At 39.0% G+C, this 15,514-nt stretch overlaps 1 non-coding gene across 1 annotated transcript; it reads right to left on the reverse strand.

The window, feature by feature from the left end:
• Window positions 1-980: 980 nt before the first annotated feature.
• LOC116143661 lies at window positions 981-1,087 on the reverse strand. Its single transcript, XR_004130162.1, has one exon. It is a non-coding gene; the product is annotated as a small nucleolar RNA R71 (small nucleolar RNA).
• Between the last annotated feature and the right edge of the window lie 14,427 nt (window positions 1,088-15,514).

Below are 15,514 nucleotides of genomic sequence, written 5' to 3' on the forward strand. Positions count from 1 at the left end.
GCATGTGAATATGAATTTAGTTTAATTCTTTAGGTTTAACCCATAGAGTCCGAATGAAGTCAAAACCCTACCCGTTTGTTTGAATTGATTTTATCCATATTTTAAATCTTACTTTCATAGTTTACTTTTATTTTAGTAAATTTTGTTTTAGTTATAGTTTAAATTGCTCCCTTTAATCCAAAAGAATTCGATTGCTTCAACTTGAAAACGGTAGAAAACTTAGTGCTTAGCAACAGTCCTCGTGGGAATGATACTCACTCATCACTCTATTACTTGTGCGACTAGTATACTTGCTACATTTGCATGTTTATGAAATCACGCATCAAGTTTTTGGTGCCGTTGCCGGGGCTTGAGTTTTAAGTTAACATTGAGTTTTTCTATAGTTAGCTAGATTGGAGTTTTAATTTTTGTTTTCAATTTTCAGTTGGTTTGTGATCTCACTTCCCTTCGCTCTGTCTGTGTAGTTTATGCGAAGAGCAAGACGTCAGTCAGTGGTTCTTGTTGATCCTGAGATTGAGAGAACTGCCAGATGACTTAACAGAGAGAGAAGAGAAAGAGGGGATACAGTGGTTGAATCAGAAGAAATAGCTGTTGAAATGGCAGAACCAGAAAATAGGACACTAAAGGAATTCTCAATTCCCACGATTAATGGCAATGGTTTGAGCATTACGAGACCAGCGGTCCAAGCCAACACATTTGAGATAAAGCCAACAATCATCCAGATGATCCAACAATCGGTAAAGTTTAATGGTGATTTGAAGGAAGATCCGAATTAGCGTATTGCGAACTTCTTGGAAATTTGTGACGCCTTCAAGTCTAATGGAGTGTCAGATGATGCCATTAGGTTAAGGTTATTCCCATTCTCATTGGGAGATAAAGCTAAGGGGTGGTTAATGGCACTACCATCGGGAACTATCACAACATGGAATGATCTAGCACAGAAGTTCCTGACCAAGTTCTTTCCTCCAGCAAAATCAGCAAAACTGAGAAATGATATCACATCATTTCTACAAGATGAATTTGAGTCATTGTATGAGGCTTAGGAGAGGTACAAGGAATTGATGAGGAAATGTCCATGCCATGGGTTGCCAGTTTGGCTTCAAGTCCAAACATTCTACAATGGATTGATGGGTAACGTGCAAACCATGGTGGATGCAGCATCAGGAGGAGCCTTGCAGAATAAGACACCAGAGGAGGCTTATGAGTTGCTTGAGGTTTTGGCAAGCAACAACTATCAAAGACCAAATGAGAGAGCAATATCAAGAAAATCTACGGGTCTTCATGAAGTTGATGCCTTCACAGCCATCTCAGCCCAACTCACGGCACTTCAGAAACAATTGGGAAGTATGCAAGTAAACTCTATTCAAGCACCTCAACTAACTTGTGATTTTTGTGCAGGAAACCATGTGAGCAGCGAGTGTCAAGTGGGGAACACATTTGCTTCATCATCTTCATCATTGGAGCAAGTGAACTACTTGGCAAGAAATTAGAGGCAACCAAACAACCCGTACTCCAACACATACAATCTGAGGTGGAGAAATCATCTAAATCTGGCTTGGGGTAATCAGAATTAGCAAAATAATCAATGGAACTAAAGGACATTGCCAAACAACCAACCAGGGGTGAGTAATCAACCGGGAGATCCAAAAGTGTCAAAGTTGGAGGACATGTTTGGGAAATTCATGTAGGAGACCATAGGTTTTATGCATGAGACGAGGACAAACTTCAGAAATCAAGGGGCATCCATTTGGAATCTTGAGGTACAGATGGGCCAATTGGCCGAGAAACTAAATGAGAGACCGCAGAGTTCTTTACCAAGCAATACAGTAACCAACCCATGTGAGCAAGCAAATACAATAATTTTGCGGAGTGGGACAGCTTTGGAAGAAGTGGGACAAGCAAGGAAAGAAAAAGAGTCACCAACAAGAAAGGAAGAGTCGGATGATGAAGTTGATGAAGAGATCGTAGTTGATGAGAAACTAAGCGGTTTGGAGAAAGAGAACAAGAAGAAGGAAGAAAGGCAAAAGAAGAAGGAGAAATTGCCATTCCCTGAGATACCACCAGAGTTGGCATATCATACTCCACCTGTGCCTTTTCCTCAGAGACCAAAGAAAAAGAATCAGGATAAGCAGTTTTCAAAATTTATTGAAATATTTAAAAAATTGCATATTATTCCTTTTGCAAATGCATTGCAAAAGATGCCGAGGTACGCGAAGTTCCTTAAAGAAATCCTATCGAACAAAAGGAAGCTAGAAGATGAGGAAACGGTGATGCTTACGGAGGAGTGCAGCGCTATTCTCTAGAAGAAGTTACCCCCGATGCTCAAAGATCCAGGGAGTTTTACTATTCCTTGCATTACAGGAGATATTACTTTTGATCATGTTTTATGTGATTTAGGTGCTAGCATTAATTTAATACCCTTTTCTGTTTTCAGGAGATTAGGAATTGGTGAAGTGAAGCCAATGACCATGTCGTTGCAACTCGCGGATAGGTCCATAAAACATCTGAGGGGGATAGTGGAAGATGTGTTGGTGAAGGTGGATAAGATAATTTTTCTGGCAGATTTTGTTGTTCTGGATATGGAAGAGGATAAGGAAATTCCTCTTATTTTAGGCCGACCTTTCTTGGCCACGGGGAGAGCACTAATAGATGTGCAAGAAGGAAAGTTATTGTTGAGAGTTCAAGATGAAAATAGTAACTTTCAATGTCTTTGAGGCGATGAAGTTTCCATCCGAATTGGATTCGTGCTTTAGTGTCGATGTGGTGGATAAATTGGTTGTAGAATCTATTGAAGAAAACACCCCACAATTACCTCTAGAAGTGTGTATAGCCAAATAAAAAATAGTAGAGGTAGATGAGTCAGCGAGTAATGAATGTGCTAGGTTGTTCGAAGCACTTCAACCGATTGATGAGAGTTAAGATCTAGAATTTGAGGAGTTTGATTTTGAAAAAGAGAAGGAAAAGGAAAAAAAATGAAGAACCTCCAAAGCTTGAGTTGAAACTTTTACCTTCCCACCTCAATATGTATATCTTGGGGACTCAGAAACCTTCTCGGTAATCATTAGTTCAGGTTTGAGTAAATTGGAGGAAGAATGGTTGATTCGGGTGTTGAGGGAACATAGACTAGCAATTGGATGGACTATTTCGGACATTAGAGGCATCTCGCCATCATTTTGCATGCATAAGATACTCATAGAGGATGATATTAAGCCTAGGGTGAAACCACAGCGGAGATTGAATCCTTCAATGAAGGAAGTGGTAAGAAAGGAGGTGGTGAATCTCCTAGATGCGGGGATTATTTATCCTATTTTTGACAGTCCATGGGTGAGCACGGTAAAGTGGTTCCGAAGAAGGGAGGTATCATGGTAGTAAGGAATGAGAGTAACGAATTAATACCAACTAGGACGATGACGGGCGGGAAAGTGTGCATTGATTACCGAAAATTGAAATAGGCAACAAGGAAGGATCATTTTCCACTACCTTTCATTGATCAAATGTTGGAGAGGTTGGCAGGACATGCCTATTACTGTTTCCTAGATAGGTATTCAAGATACAACCAGATTGCCATCGCTTCTGAGGATCAAAGGCAGACGACTTTCACTTGTCCCTATGGCACCTTTGCTTACCGAAGGATGCCCTTTGGGTTATGCAATGCACCAGCAACATTTCAGAGATGCATGGTGTCAATCTTTGGAGACATGGTGGAACGGTTCATAGAAGTCTTCATGGATGACTTCTCAGTTTTTGGTTCGTCTTTTGATAGTTGCCTAACTAATCTTTTTCTTGTTTTGCAGCGATGTAAGGAAACGAACTTGGTGCTTAATTGGGAGAAGTGTCACTTCACGGTCCAGGAGGGAATAGTGCTCAGCCATAGGATTTCAAAGGACGGAATAGAAGTTGATCGAGCAAAGACAGAAGTGATAGAAAAGCTGTAACCACCATCAAATTTAAAGCAGTCCGAAGTTTCTTGGGGCATGCGGGGTTTTACAGATGATTCATCAAGGATTTTTCTAAGATTTCTAAACCCTTTTGCAATTTGTTGAATAAAGATGTTGTGTTTGATTTTAATGATGAATACATGCATGCCTTTCTAAATCTTAAAAAATTATTAGTTTCTGCACCCATTATTGTAGTTCCCGATTGGGGAATGCCATTTGAATTGATGTGTGATGCTAGTGATTTTGTTTTAGGTGTATTTTTAGGACAGTTGATAAATAAAGTGTTGCATGTAATTCAATATGCTAGCAAAACACTCACTGATGCACAATTGAATTACACCACCACTGAAAAAGAATTGTTAGCTGTGGTTTTTGCTTTTGACAAGTTTTGTTCATATTTATTAGGTGCAAAGTTGATCGTCTACATGGACCATTCAGCACTTAGGCACTTATTGGCAAAGCAAGAAGCGAAACCTCGGCTGATAAGATGGATCCTATTGCTGCAAGAATTTGAGTTAGAAATTCGAGATAAGAAGGGGTCGAAAAATGTGGTGGAAGATCACTTGTCAAGGATTGAGAGACTAATCCAGGAAAATGAAAAGGAAAGTCCAATTATAGAAATATTTTCGGATGAGAAGTTGATGAAAGTGGATGAAGCACCATGGTATGCAGATTGTGCGAATTATTTGTCATCGAGGGTGCTCCCTATTGGTATGACTTTCCAACAAAAGAGAAAATTCTTCTCAGATTTGAAGTACTACTTTTGGGAAGAGCCATTTCTGTACAGACACTATGCTGATCAAGTGATACGGAGATGTGTCCCGAAGGAGGAGATGGAAAGCATTCTATGGCATTGTCACGAGAGGGAAATGGGTGGCCATTTTGGAGGAGTTAGGACAACAGCCAAGGTTCTTTAGTCGGGGTTTTATTGGTCAACCCTCTTTAAGGATTCTTTTCGGATGATTTAGGAGTGCGACCAGTGTCAACGGAGTGGTAATATTTCAAAAAGAGATGCGATGTCGTTGAACAACATCTTGGTGGTTGAGCTTTTTGATGCGTGGGGGATTGATTTCATGGGTCCCTTCCCAAATTCTTTTGGGAACACATATATCTTGGTAGTGGTGGATTATGTGTTGAAGTGGGTAAAAGCAGTTGCATTGCCAACTAATGATGCTAGAGTAGTGATTAAGTTTGTGAGAAAGCATATTTTCTTAAGGTTTGGGGTACCACATGCAATTATTAGTGATGAAGGATCCCACTTTTGCAATAGGCAATTGGATGCACTGTTCGGTAAGTATGGAGTGACACATAGAGTTGCAACACGTTACCATCCACAAACGAGCGGGCAAGTGGAACTGTCTAATAGAGAACTTAAGGGCATTTTAGAAAAGACAGTTAATGCATCTAGGAAGGATTGGTCACGGAAATTGGATGATGCATTATGGGCCTATCGATCTGCATTTAAGAATCCAATTGGTATGTCCCCATTTAGGATGGTTTATGGGAAAGCATGTCACTCACCAGTGGAACTCGAGCATAAAGCATACTGGGCAGTCAAGCAGCTAAATATGGATTTAAGAGCTGCTGGGGAGGAAAGGATGCTGACTTTGAACAAACTCGATGAGTTCCGTCTCGAAGCATATGAAAATGCTCGAATTTACAAGGAGAAGACAAAAAGGTGGCATGACAAGCATATCAGGAAGAAGAATTTTGAAGTGGGGCAAAGAGTGTTGTTGTTCAATTCTAGACATAGGCTATTCCCCGGAAAACTTAAGTCTAGATGGTCCAGACCATTCACAGTTACAAGAATTCACTCATCCGGAGCAGTGGAAGTTATTTGAGATTGAAGCCATACATTGACAGGGTGATGAGTTGCAAGTCCATCCCGATCCGGCTTGACATTCCGACTTGAGGAATTGAGAGAGTCGAGCTTTTGACTATAAACAAGCGCTCCTTGGGAGGCAACCCAAGTGTTATTATTTATTTTTCTTTATTGATTTGTTTGTAGTTGTTTAGTTTTGTGATTGAATTTTAATTGATGTGTTTTTGTTTTGTTGTGTTTCAGGTGAAATTGGGAATCAAGGAAGAAAACTGAAAATTCCAGTTTTCGCCGTGGTGAAGCAATTTTTGACAATTTAGAAGCCGAAAAGTTCCAGACTTCGTTGCGGGGACGCTTGTTCTTCGCTGCGGCATTGTACTCTCGGTAAGTTTTCGCTGTGGCAACAAATTTGTCTTCGTTGCGGTGAACGAATTTGGTGAAATTTGATTAAGGGAACTTTGTCGCGGCGAAGATAGTTTGTCACCGCGACATTGTGGCCTAGGTAATTTTTCGCAGCGGCGAAGTAGTTTTCTTCACCGCGGTGAGACCTGGTTTTTGAAATTAGGGTTTATGAACGAAGAACTTCGCTGCGGCGAAGACGGTTTTATATAAATACCCACTTTCGTTTTTCATTTTTCATGCAACTGTTCAAACCCATTTCAGAGAAAAAATTTTCAAACTTCAATCCAGAGCCTCCCCAACGATTTCCAAACAAAATTTCTCACTCCTTAACCTCCCTAAACACCAACCCAATGCATTTCAACACCAATTTTTGCGAAAAGTTCACGAATTTTTTTGAGTTCAACGAATTTGGGGGTTTTGCATTGTAGGCTGATTTTGGCGCAATTGGTGACAAATACTCCTTACTTTGGGTAAGATTTCACATTCTCTAAGATTTCACATTTCAATGCAGTCGCTTCCACCCATGATAATCTGAGGATGATACTGTTTTTACTAGGCTTTTTAGTCGGATTTTAGATACTTCTTAGTTCATTTTGACCTGAATTGTTACTTAATTTTTTATATTTTGTGTTTCAGGCAAAAATGGACATTTTGAGCAAATAATGAGCGATTTGGAGTTTCTAGACTCATAAGTAAGCGGATCTCAGATTTTGGAAGAGTTCTGAAGCAGAATGGAACAGTAGAAAGCTTGTTTCCATAGGAAAGCATCGAGGATCAAAGATTCAAGCAAAAAGGCAAGCGGAAGGCAATTCTAGAATTTCAAAATTCCACATTATTCTTCGCCCCAGTGAAGAAAGTTAACGCACGAGATCTGTTTTTACTTCGTCGCTGCGACGAGAATTCTTCTAATTTCAAAACGCATAGTTTTACTTTTCAGAAATTTCTTAGGTTTTTGGGCGAGGTATAAAAGGAAAAACTTAGTCTTTTTGTGGGGTCATTCGTTTTTAGATAGACAGCAGTTTTTACATTTTTTGAAATTGAATTTGAGTGATTTTTTATTAAACAAAGTGTGAAGATTCGAGGTGAAACCAGGGATTGTTGGGTGCGGAAGGTTAATAGGGAAGAGTAGGAAAACATAGCCTGAGAAGGTATGTTGGACACTTTAGAGAGTTCGATTTACAATCAATGCATGTGAATATGAATTTAGTTTAATTCTTTAGGTTTAACCCATAGAGTCCGAATGAAGTCAAAACCCTACCCGTTTGTTTGAATTGATTTTATCCATATTTTAAATCTTGCTTTCATAGTTTACTTTTATTTTAGTAAATTTTGTTTTAATTAGAGTTTAAATTGCTCCCTTTAATCCAAAAGAATTCGATTGCTTCAACTTGAAAACTACAGAAAACTTAGTGCTTAGCAACAATCCTCGTGGGAACGATACTCACTCATCACTCTATTACTTGTGTGACTAGTATACTTGCTACATTTACATGTTTATGAAATCACGCATCAACCCACTTCGATACATAGTCCACTGGCACCAAAATATATGTGTTCCCAAAAGAATTTGGGAATGGACCCATGAAGTCAATCCCCCACACATCAAACAGCTCAACCATAAAGATGTTATTCAACAGCATCTCATCCCTCTTTGAAATATTACCACTCTGTTGACATTGGTCGCACTCTTGAACCATCCGAAAAGAATCCTTAAAAAGGGTTGACCAATAAAACCCAGACTGAAGAACCTTGGCTGCTATCCTAGTTCCTCCAAAATGGCCACCCACTTCCTTCTCATGACAATGTTGTAGAATGCTTTCTATTTCCTCCTCCGGGACACATCTATGTATCATTTGATCAGTACAGTGTCTGTATAAAAATGGCTCTTCCCAAAAGTAATACGTCAAATCTGAGAAGAATTTCCTCTTTTGTTGGAAAGTCATTCCAATTGGGAGCACCCTTGATGACAAATAATTCGCAAAATCTGCATACCATGGTGCTTTATCCACTCTCATAAATTTCTTGTCCGGAAATGTTTCTCTAATTGGAATTTCCTCTTCATTTCCCTAGATTGGTCTCTCAATCCTTAACAAGTGATCTGCCACCACATTTTCCGACCCCTTCTTATCTTGAATTTCCAACTCAAACTCCTGAAGCAATAGGATCCATTTTATCAGCCGAGGTTTCGCTTCTTGCTTTGCCAATAAGTGCTTGAGTGCCGAATGGTCCGTGTAGACGATCACCTTTGCACCTAACAAATATGAACGAAATTTGTCAAAAGCAAAAACCACAGCCAACAATTCTTTTTCAGTGGTGGTGTAATTCAATTATGCATCAGTGAGTGTTTTGCTAGCATACTGAATTACATGCAACACTTTGTTTTTCCTTTGTCCTAACACTACTCCTAGAGCAAAATCACTAGCATCGCACATCAATTCAAATGGTAGTCCCCAATCGGGAACTGCAATAATAGGTGCAGATACTAATAAATTTTTTTGAGTTAGAAAGGCATGCATGCATTCATCATTAAAATCAAAGGCAACATCTTTAATCAACAAATTGCAAAGAGGTTTAGAAATCTTAGAAAAGTCCTTTATGAATCGTCTGTAAAACCCCACATGCCCCAAGAAACTTCGAACTGCTTTAACATTTGATGGTGGTGGCAGCTGTTAGGAAACGACCCAATTATGCAGCAGAAAACAAAGAACATAAACTCTATGGATCGTTCCTTAGAACCAAGATCCGGGTACAAAAATCACAGTTTATATAAAATATTCAAATCTGCAGAAAAATCAGTTCAAGGTTTAAGAAACCATACCCACGTTTGGAGGCTCCACCAATATTGTCTCTGAACGTGTTTGCTACCGATCCAAGTGTAGGATCGAACCGTAGAGGTCCACACAAAGACAATCAACAGGAACCAAGGAGGGATTTGCTAGATCCTCCTTGGCCTTAAGAAATCAAGAAGAAAACAAAAGAAGTATTTGATTTTCAATGAAACAGTAAAAGTGGCGTGGGAGAGTTTTTGGGGCTGGAGGTTTCTCTCTTTTCAAATGAAGAATGAAATAATAAAATAACACACACACTTTTCAACTAAAACCTTTTTCTTTTATAGTGTTATTTAAGTTGCCCTATTCCCATATGGAATGGGCTTGGGCTACAACCTAAACACCCCATGTTGTCAAACACTCTCAATTAGATATTTATTTAATTCATCATTATCTTCAATTAAAATCAATTAATATTTAATTAACACTTAATAATAATGATGATTTAATTAAATATGTGCGAACACACATTTAACCGTAATTTCACTAATTTAATTTTTCTAACAAATTAAATAAAGGCTATGACCTCAGCAAATTTAATTACACTGTGAAATTACCAAAATACCCTTTTGCCTTAAAAGATGAAAACGCCCTTCTTTCTTCCCGAGCCTTAAATTATCTGACCCATAGGCTTCTCATCATACCGGTAGTGTATAGTATCGCGATTAACACTAATTAATCGTCTCACTTATACACAGACCAAGATTGGCCCCTAGCAGGGCATCATGGTCACCCGATAGATTCAGATTCAGCAAGTAGCTACCTGTCAACGATATAGTTACCGTACAATTCAATCCTCTCATCATTCATTATCTCGATGAGACGAAGGCATAGAAATAGTGTCAACTTCCGGTTACTCTCTATATTCTGTATTCAGTTTCTGGACCAATGACCTATATTATAATCCGGATAGAGCAACAACTCAATCCCACTATGGCCACAGTTTTAGTGTCATCGCCATATACTGAATTGCGCTTTGATTTAACTTCTCCCGTACCCGGGAGTGATGAATCCTTTGTCAATCCACCATAGTCTTGATACACTCCTTGATGCAGCCAATCACCACCGTATTGACAGCTCTGAATAGAACTGCGTTAGGCTAGTGTCAAACTACACCAATCTGTACACAAGGCGCTCCGGTGATCTCAAGTTTAAGGATCATATGCACCACCATTTGTTAGAGGATTTGTTCCATAGACACTGGGGTTACCATCCATATGGAATCCTCTGGTGGGTCAATCCAGTGAACTTGCTGTGGTATATCCGCCTACAACAAGCACCCGTGTGTTACACCAGGTTGTCACCAAACAACCTTGACAAGTGAGATTAGTCACTGCCTTTCGACAGGGTCGTTCAACGCTATGATAGCCTTACCATATTATCTGTGCCCTTACTTCAGAATAATACTGGGGCTACGGATGTTTCTAGAATGGCCACCTTATGTGTTCATAGGGTTCTCACTATCAAGATTTGAAACACTTGATACCCTCGTCACGGTTCTACCATTCTAAGGACATATATCAATACATATTGCAATAATAATGATTTACGCGATATATAATAAAATGCCTTTTATTATTGATTAATGAACATTATTACAAAGAGTCAATTCTACAATAATTGATTGGCTCTAGGGAATCTACTCTAACAGCAGCTTCTCAATCACTTTTGTCTTTGCTCGATCTATTTCTATTCTGTCTTTTGAAATTCTATGACCAAGCACTTTCCCTCATGGACCATGAAGTGACACTTCTCCCAATTGAGCACAAGGTTCGTCTCCTTATATCGCTGCAAAACAAGAGAAAGATTGGATAAGCAGTTGTCAAAAGATGAACCAAAAATTAAGAAGTCATCCATGAAGACTTCTATAAACCATTCCACCATATCTCCAAAGATCGACATCATGCATCTCTGAAATGTGGCTGGTGCATTGCATAACCCAAAGGGCATCCTTCGGTAAGCAAAGGTGGTAGGAAACGACCCGGTTGCGCAGTGGAAAACCAAAAATTTTACAACCATGGATCGTTCCTTAGAACCCAAAATCAGGGCATAGAAAATTACAGTTTATATTTATAAGAATCTGCAGAAAAATAAATCCAAAGGTTTAGATTCATACCCACGTTCCAATTGGTATGTCCCCATTTAGGATGGTTTATGGGAAAGCATGTCACTTACCGGTGGAACTCAAGCATAAAGCATACTGGGCAGTCAAGCAGCTAAATATGGATTTAAGAGCTGTTGGGGAGGAAAGGATGCTGACTTTGAACGAACTCGCTGAGTTCCGTCTCGAAGCATATGAAAATAATCGAATTTACAAGGAGAAGACAAAAAGGTGGCATGACAAGCATATCAGGAAGAAGAATTTTGAAGTGGGGCAAAAAGTGTTGTTGTTCAATTCTAGACTTAGGCTATTCCCCGGAAAACTTAAGTCTAGATGGTCCGGACCATTCATAGTTACAAGAATTCACTCATCCGGAGCAGTGGAAGTTACACATGAAGAAAATGGCACTTTTACAGCCAATGGACACATATTGAAGCCATACATTGATGGGGTGATGAGTTGCAAGTCCATCCCGATCCGGCTTGACATCCCGACTTGAGGAATTGAGAGAGTCGAGCTTTCGACTATAAACAAGCGCTCCTTGGGAGGCAACCCAAGTGTTATTATTTATTTTTCTTTATTGATTTGTTTGTAGTTGTTTAATTTTGTTTGATGCTGTAATTGAATTTTAATTGATGTGTTTTTGTTTTGTTGTGTTTCAGGTGAAATTGGGAATCAAGGAAGAAAACTGAAAATTCCAGTTTTCGCCGCGGCGAAGCAATTTTTGACAATTTAGAAGGCGAAAAGTTCCAGACTTCGCCGCAGCAACGCTTATTCTTCGCCGCGGCGCTGTCCTCTCGGTAAGTTTTCGCCGCGATGAACGAATTTGGTGAATTTTGATTAAGGGAACTTCGCTGCGGCGTAGATAGTTTGTCGCCACGGCGTTGTGGCCTCAATAATTTTTCGCCGTGGCGAAGACGGTTTTATATAAATACCCACTTTCGTTTTTCATTTTTCACGCAACTGCTCAAACTCATTTCAGAGAAAAAATTTTCAAACTTCAATCCAGAGCCTCCCCAACGATTTCCAAACAAAATTTCTCACTACTTAGCCTTCCTAAACACCAACCCAACGCATTTCAACACAAATTTTTGCGAAAAGTCACGAAATTTTTTTAGTTCAACGATTTAGGGGTTTTGCATTCTAAGTTGATTTTGGCTCAATTGATGGCAAGTACTCCTTACTTTGGGTAAGATTTCACATTCTCTAAGATTGTTTCTCAAAAATTTTGAGTTTTAATTTGTGGATCTGAAATTTGTGGATTGTTGGTGGATTTGCGAATTTTTGGTGATTGTGCCTTTGATTTTGTTTGAGGAAGGATTGTGCGTGTGTTGTGTGATATTGAGGAGTGTGGGTTTTCAATTTTGAAGTGTTTGGGTGATTGTGGAAAAAAATTGTAGTTTGGAGGTTGAAGTGCAACTTTTTGGAAGTGTTGTCAATTTTCTTTTTCAGGATTGAATTGGTTAACGTAGGACACTTAGGTTTGAATTTTTTAGTGCATTGTTGAGTTGAAATCTAGTTTTAGAAAAAATGCCACTCAAAGTCAAAGCATCATCCAAGGGCAAGGGAAAAGGAAAGAAAGTAGACGATCGGTTTGTAAGTGACAAAGCTCGGCAAAACTATGAGATAGCAGCCAAAAGAAAAGACAAGGGATTTATCCCTGAACGTGGGCTGACTGCCACCGAGGCTAATGAGTGGGGTCAACGAAGAAAGTGGGAGGATTTTATGGATGAACCCGAACATGGCTGTGGAACCACTGGTGAGAGAGTTTTATGCCAACCTCCTTGAATGTGATGAGGGGGTTGTCTTTGTGAGGGGTATTGATGTGATTTTCACGGCAAAGGTCATCAATGATTTCTATAGCCTACCTCAGATTGACAAGGATGAATATGAGGAGTTTAGGAGGACACAAAAAAATGATGAGGTGATTCTTAAGACCATAGCGAAACCAGATGCCTCTTGGGATATTTCAAAGAAGGGCAAGAAAACCATTAAGGGTACTAGTTTAACACCAATGGCTCGGTTGTGGCAGTATTTTGTTTCAACTAGGATGATGCCGGAGACGCACTACAATACAGTGACGTATGATAAGGCAATCCTGTTATATTCTATTGACATAGGAAAGAGAATGGACGTGGAGAACATCATCCTGACGAGTATTCAACTTGCAACCAAACCAGGGCGAGGCAGTTTTCGGTTCCCACAACTCATTACAGAGTTGTGCACTAAAGCAAACGTCGAGGTACATGCTGATGAGCCACTAATCCATGTTGCCCCAGTCCTCGACACAGCCTACTTCCGCAAACATCTTGCGCATCAACCAGAATCAGGGCCCAGATCAGGCACCAAGAGAAGGAGAACCACAGAAGCGGCCACCGCATCCGGTTCAATAGTCCTAATAAGAGAAATGATGCAGAAAATGATGGGTCTGATGAAAAGAATGGGTCGACGTCAGGATTGGCTGGCAGAGCAGGCCAGGAAAACACATGAGCTGCAAATTCGCTGCTGCGACAACGTCAGGATTAATACTTCAGAACATCAGTGGGCTGAATGGGACTCAGATGAGTGGATGGGCTTAGAAACAGAAGAAGATGACGTTGAGGAAGACGAGGAAACCAAAGAATGAGCACCTGAACACCTGTTTTAGTTTCATTATTTTTATTTGTTTTAGTTGTTTCTGTTTTTCTTTTATTTCAAACATTGAACTTAGTTGATAATTTTGTTTGGGATTGTGTTAGTTGTTTTAGTTGTTTCAATTTTTGTCTTAAATTCTAGTTGATGTAAAGACGAGATTAGGGTTGTAATACTTTCATATTAGTCAGTGGATTTTTCTAACATAGTGGACACCTCAGTTTTCAATTGTTTTTACAAAATGTGGATGATGAAAAAGCTAAGGATTGGGTATGCACACTGTTGAGCGGAACTTCAACTTCACGGATTAATCAGGAAACTATCTCGCACCTTTTTCTATTTTTATTTCTATTCCTAATTGTGCATAGTGTGACATTAGGGACAATGTCATCTTTAGTTTGGGGGTAGGAAAAAAATTTGGAAACATTTTTGAATTGTGTTTAAGTTACATTTGTGTTTTTTTTTTTTTTTTTTTTTTTTTTTTTTTTTTTTTTTTTTTTTTTTTTTTTTTTTTTTTTGTTTTTTGTGTTGGCCAATGATGAATTGCATAATTCCATGATGAGACTAGGATTGTTGGGTTTTTATTATTGGAAAGTGTTAAACATTGCTTCGAGTTTGTGTTGATGGACTGAATTTAGCTAGAAATTTATTGAGTGGTTCAACCACCATTTTTACTTTTTCAGCATGCTTAGATTCATTTTATGTACTTAGGTAAAGTTTTGATAATTTTGGTGGGCTCTAGAACCTAGTAGAGAAGTGCTTGAGGCGAAATTCTAGGATTAGACATGGTTGAGGAAATGATTTAGGCATTCTTTTTGGAACGTTTGAGCCTTCTAGCCGACCCATGAATGAAATTGTCCCTAGTCACCCATTTGAGCCTTATGAATTATCATTGCTGTATTTTTCTTTGCAAACCAAAGATTGTCCGATTCTTATGCCCTAAACACTTTATCGTACCCTTAGGAGAATTTTGGGCCTAATGCAAACACAGAGAAAGTGAAAAGTTGTGCGAATTTACTAAAAGAATAGTTTGGGGATTGTGAGAAGGGCAAGAAGAATAAGAGAGGTAGTTCACCTCAATTCAATTGATTTGTTTTTCTTGATTAAAAAAAAAAAAAATTCTTGGTTCAAGTCAAAATCAGAAATAAGAAAGATACAAGTTTGAGGGTTGTAAATTGGTGGACACGTTGATTGGTGGTTGAGAAGAAGTAGAGATTGATGTGATTTTAGTGTTTGCATGAGGAAAACCGAGTTCTCTTACTTTGTTATTCCTATAATTTTTCTTGGAACCCACTACCCGAGCCTAGCGTTACGAGCTTATAAAAACCTTTTGATTCTTATATATGTCTAGTCCACATTAGTGGAGAGTAATTTGATATTTAGGCTTATGGAGTCTGCCACCATTTGATAAACTTTGCATTTCTGCATAAAATAATCCGGGAAGTTGGAATGTGGATTGAAGTGGGGATCACCTACTCGGTGGACCGATAGAGGAAGACAGTCGAGGTAGGTTATAACTTCTTGGAGTGTTGAATACTTTCTGATAATAAATTTTCAACGACCTTTGAGACTTGTGTAATTTCTAGGCAATTCATATGTTGAGTGTGAGTCTAATTAGTGTTTGTTCATTTTTCAGTTTTATGGTGTTTGTGTTTTGTGTTTGTGGTTTTTTGTTGTTTTTCTTTCTATGAGTTTATACCTGATGCTCGGGGACAAGCATATCTTTAGTTTGGGGGTATTTGATAATCGGAGGATTATACTGTTTTTACTAGGCTTTTTAGTCGAATTTTAGATA

This window comes from Pistacia vera, unplaced genomic scaffold (assembly GCF_008641045.1).
Source record: "Pistacia vera cultivar Batoury unplaced genomic scaffold, PisVer_v2 Contig431, whole genome shotgun sequence".
NCBI classification, from domain to species: domain Eukaryota; kingdom Viridiplantae; phylum Streptophyta; class Magnoliopsida; order Sapindales; family Anacardiaceae; genus Pistacia; species Pistacia vera.